The 5,443-nt window shown below is 43.6% G+C and overlaps 1 long non-coding RNA gene across 1 annotated transcript; it reads left to right on the top strand.

Moving 5' to 3' along the window:
• Nucleotides 1-945: 945 nt before the first annotated feature.
• LOC123979620 lies at nt 946-1,956 on the top strand. Its single transcript, XR_006827267.1, has 3 exons — nt 946-1,119; nt 1,214-1,289; nt 1,385-1,956. It is a non-coding gene; the product is annotated as an uncharacterized LOC123979620 (long non-coding RNA).
• Nucleotides 1,957-5,443: the final 3,487 nt, after the last annotated feature.

Raw genomic sequence — 5,443 nt, 5'->3', positions numbered from 1 at the left:
GCTGAGGGTAATGATTGAGATGCAGTTAGACCAAATGATGATGATGATGAATGATGGCACCTAAAGATAAAGGTCAAAGCAAAGCAAACATGAACACAATGACTGCCAACTGTAAAAAGCAAGAGCTGAACATTTTGGGCGGTTTAGAAATTTACGCATTTTGTTACGCATTTTTTAGGTCCCAAAAAGTGGACATGTCTGGGAAAGACGTATGGTTGCCCTATATTTCTCTCTGTAGGTTAGACTGCCTGTATGTTAGCCAGCTAATTAGCTAGCTAAGATTGGTTTACTGGCTTTCCGGGTTATTAATGTAGGGTGAGGACGCTCGAGTGGTGGCTCCCAGGCAATTTCTTTTTAATCCAAGAGTCCACCAAGCCGTTACAAGCCTCCCTGGACTCACTTCAAGCAACAGTGAACTCTTACCTTACTCTTACAGAATTTTCTTACCACCATGGAATCGGTAGCCAGTGATAACTATGATCGCATTTCAGCAGCGGAATCCACCATCCAAACGCTCAAAACCAACCTCTCCTGGACCGACTTGATGACCTTGAGAACTAAGAGAACTGAGAGCCAACCTCTGTATTTTGAATGTCCCTGAAAGTAGCGAGGACAGTAAAGACCCGCTTAAGTTTATGGTGGAGCTGCTATTGCAAGTGATGTCTTTCCTGCACCGCCTGACCTGGAAAGGGCCCACTGGACCCGACATCCAGAGAAATACCCCCGCACCTTTCTTGTGTGTTTTTCCAGATTGCAGCAGAAGGAATCTGCGCTGCGCTGGGCCAGAAATCACGAGTTAAAGTACCAGGTGTGGCAGGTTGAGGGTTTTTCTCCCTCCCGCCACTATATGGCACTGCGCTGGTGCCTTGACAACCGGATGCCACTGCCACTGGCCTATAAGTACAGGTGGAGATGCACCTGTGTCAGTCTCTTTCTTACCTGGACTGGGCATTTTGGCTGTTGGTGACGGTGATCCGGCGTTGTGGTGTGCTGATGCGAGTGCTGTCACAGCTGTTATGGCCTGCAGCGCAACAGTTTAGCTGGTGGTTAATACCCCTAAACCTGCAGCGTCGCCGGGCGCCGTCCTGTATGCACGCGACCTTGCTCTCGGTCCGTGTGGTAAGTGTGCTGTCTGCTTGCATGCTGATGGAACTGTCTGCTGTGTGCGGGTAGTGCATCGCGGTTAAACACAATGCTCCCTTGATTGTTTTAGAGTGAATGGTTTGCTGTGCGGGCTGTCTCGATCTGGCCTGTGGCTGATTATGTGTGTGCGCTGTGGAACCGTGAGGGTATGTATGCATGTCTCTTGTATTGTATTCCATTTGATTGAATATATACCATGCGAAATATAATATAATGGTGCTAAATCTTCCCTTCCCTTCAGTGATCTGCTGCACTGCTGCCTCGGCGGGGGTTTGAACGGCGGCTTCGTCTGTCTTTCTCGTGCCTCGGCGGGGGCTTGAATGGCTGCTCGGTCTGTCTTTCTCGTGCCTCGGCGGGGGTTTGAACGGCGGCTCGGTCTAAATCGTGCCTTGGCTTTGGGTGTCGCTCTCTCTCCCCCTGTGGTATTGCCCTCTGCCGGGTCAGCCTAGTTCCGGCTGTGCCTTCGCTCTAAGCAGGCTTGCCGGTTTTAGCATCTCTTTGTTGGTTGGGTCTAGTTATTATATATTTAGTTTATACAGTTGGCATTTTGTGGTGTGTGTTTTTCATTTTGGTCGGTTTGAATTAATTGATTTGCACGTGTGCTTTACTTTATCCTTTAATCCAATGTGTATTTTAAATAGTATATTATTATATTATTAGGCCCATACTTTAATTTTATTCAGTAATGGCATGCCTTCTTAATCGGTATATGTAGTTAGTATGGTTTCTTTCTTTTTGTTAAGTTACTTTTGGTTTGGTTGTTGTTGTTCTAATTAGTATTTTGTTAATAAAATTATTTGTTTAAATGTGAAACACTCTCTGCCCTGGCCTTATTTCATGCGAACCTGTGTGACCTATCAATATTATTTCCTGGGGCAAAATTCCCTAGGTGGCGTTGTTGGTAACTTATTTAAGTTATTATTATGTATTTAAATAGAATCACACCCGCATCTTGCTACACAGGGAACTACCATAAGGATTTACCAGGACGTCAGTGCATCGCTCGCCAAAAGGCAGGCTGCATTCAAACTTTTACCCATTTCATTTTAAACTAACACAGCCTTGTTTATTTTTTCTTTAGCTTCTCTTATATATGTCATATCTCCATCATACTGAAACGCACTGGGAGCCTCCTTCTTTAGGAGTTAGGAGCCTGCACATCCAGAAGTTTAGGAAAAGCGGTTAGCGTGCAGCTTACCTCACGGAGAGGTACAAGTATAGGCTTCAATTCAGTTATGTTTGTTCATGGCACAAGGAACACCCCTAGATTTATACTCCTTGCCAAAAGTCTCTGTAGTTACAAATGATATGCAATCGCAATAGAGCCCCTATCCGCTACACTAAAAGCATTACCTTCAGTATGTGGAGTTCATAGAGGAGGACAGGAACATAGACTATATTTATATGCGGATGACTTGTTATTATATGTATCAGACCCTATTCCAAGTGTACCTCATATCATCCACACTTTGGGGAGATTTGGCAGGTTGTCTGGATACAAACTAAACTTGACTAAAAGTGAATGCTACACTATTAATGACTCAGCTCTTCAACTTCAGGACGATGCCTTACCATTCCAAATGTGCAGGCACAGCTTTAAATACCTGTGAAAAAATAATACGAGAGACATGCAAAGTCTCCTTCAGGAGAACTTGTCCCCCCTACTTGAGAAAGTCAAATTAGATCTGAAAAACTGGAAAACAATTAACTTGTCTCTGGCAGGAAAAGTAAATTTCATTCAAATGAATGTGCTTCTTATATTCCATTTGTTTCAATGTATCCCACTTTATCTTCCTAAATCGATCTTTAAAGCCATTATTTCATTCACATGGGATGGGAAAAGCCCCAGAATACATCTGGAATTGCTAGACAAGACCTAAAATACAGGGGGGCCTGGGTCCTCCAAATCTTTCTTACTATTATTGAGCAGCAAATATTCAGAAAATTATCTATTGGCTTCATACCCCAGACACGGATTGGTGCCATCTAGAGGCCACATCATGCAGCTCCACATCTTTGGAGGCCCTTCTTACGACCAGCCTTCCCCTTCTCATCTTGCACTTCACTATCAATCCAGTTGTCATTAACACCCTCAAGATATGGTATCAATTTAGACAACATTTTGAGGTTAAACACTTACTTAGTATAAGCCCTATATATAACAATCACCTCTTCCCCCCAGCTAGGCTGGACTCTGCATTTTCTCTCTGGCAACGCCAAGGTATTGTCAGATTTAGAGATATGTACATCAATGATGTGTTTGCAACTTTCAACTACTTGTCACAGAAGTTTGGCCTTCCCAGGTTCCGCTTTATATCGGTATTTTCAGGTTCGGCACTTTCTTCAGTTAGCTATGACCCTAAATTCCCAAGTCTCTCCTCAAACCTAGACAGAATATAACCTCACTATTCCCTTTACTTCAAAAAGGCTAATATCAAGAATAAATGACTGTATAGCTTCTCTTAGAAGCCAATCCCTTGCTAAGATTTGAATGGATGAGTGAATTGGGGGAAACTATGGAGGAGGACACTTGGAACTGTGTCTGGCAAAGGGTAAATGACAGTACTTCCTGTGCGAGACTGAGTGTTATTCAATTTAAAGTCTTGCATCAAACTCACTTTTCTGAAGGAAATTAACAAAAATATTTCCTCACTTGGATGCAAGATGTGACAGGTGCCATAACACCCCTGCCAATCTTACCCATAAGTTCTGGGCATGCCCCGCTTTGGGTAATCCATCATTTTTAAAACACTCTTGGAGGCGCTTAATATCGATCTCCAACCCAATGCTGCAGGAGCCATATTTGGTATCATGGATAAACAACATTCTATAATCAGGAAAAGAGATAAAGACATCATTGCTTTTACAACATTGTTGGCTCGTAGAAGAATACTACTACACTGAAAATCAACCACTCCCCCTAAGGCGTCGTTGTGGCTGAGGGACCGGATGCAATATATACAACTGGAGAAGATAAAATACTCAATTAGGGGGTCCAGGGAGAAATTCTTTTCTGGGAACCTGTTTTGTCATACTTAGGTAAACTTATAAATATGCCTGACACCCCTTAATTGTCTTTGCCATCCAAGATTATTCAAACTGGATAGTCTACATCAGTGTTACGGCCGCCGCTGGCTGCCTTAGAGTAGTTGTGTTTTGGAGTTCTCTGAGCTGTATGCAAATCCCCACGGCAAGCACCTGTCGAGGATTGGTTCCCCTGGACCTGGAACCACCCACTTCCTGGTTGCTGTTTGCTGGCGTCTGATTGGTGTGGCCGAGGATCCTACCGAACCTGCCAACCAGAACTCTCCAATCAACACCAGCTGGCCTACAAATAGTTTGTGTTCCTGCAGTTGGAGGCGACTGTGAGCCAGTGATCAGTTCGCCTTGTTGTTGGTTGTGTACCCCTGTGAATGTCTTGAGTGTTTAAATCTGATCTGTTTGTTGTTTGCCGGCTTAAGTGACTCTTGTCAGTAAATACCTTTGTGAACTAGAGTGTGAGAGGCACCCTTTAAGGGGAAAAATTGTTTGTTTGGTTACACTACATTCCTGTACGGCATGTAGGTACTGACCTCCTTTTGTTAAGTGTTTTATTGTCAGTACCTACATAGCCTCCTTTTGTTGTGTTTTTTTTGAAGACCACCCATTTAATTAAACTTTGACTCAACCTGAATTCAGTTGTCCTTACCACCTTAATTTAACCCAAATACCTTGTTACTGCCCTACCCTAACGAGCTGGGTTGTAACAGTTTAATGGAAAGACCTACTTAGACTTAACTAATTGTCCTTGCAATTTATAACTGTCCCACACCTCTGATGTCGTTTTGACACTTATCACATCTGAATTCCATTTTGACTTTTGTATTCATAATAGATAGCTAGCAAATAACGAATAACCCCATGTTCCTGACCAAAAGATAAAATGTTTGTGTCTACTACTTGGGTGTATTATGCCCACTAAGAACCTACCTTGGAGATTGATGTGGGCATGTATGTACATGCGTGCCTGTATGGTCACAGAAGATGATGTGCACAGCTGAATGTAACCTTATGTGGTGGGGAAAGATTCCCCAAGTGCAGGTTAAGGTGTGGTGGGGTTGAATGCAGCCTGGACTTAACTCCTCCCCTGGCCAACCTCCTTATAGGCTATATAAGCCACCTGGGCTCCCTTGCTCTCTCTGTTTCCTGATCTGTCCCCACTATATAGACTGCACTGTTTTTGTTGTGAATAACGTGGTGAGTTTTGTAGTGCTGCACTTAAGGTGGGAAGCGGTAGCACTCCTGGGCACTCCTCAGCGTA

Source organism: Micropterus dolomieu, linkage group LG11, assembly GCF_021292245.1.
Source record: "Micropterus dolomieu isolate WLL.071019.BEF.003 ecotype Adirondacks linkage group LG11, ASM2129224v1, whole genome shotgun sequence".
Lineage (NCBI taxonomy): Eukaryota > Metazoa > Chordata > Actinopteri > Centrarchiformes > Centrarchidae > Micropterus > Micropterus dolomieu.
This window is presented reverse-complemented; position numbering and strand designations above follow the sequence as displayed.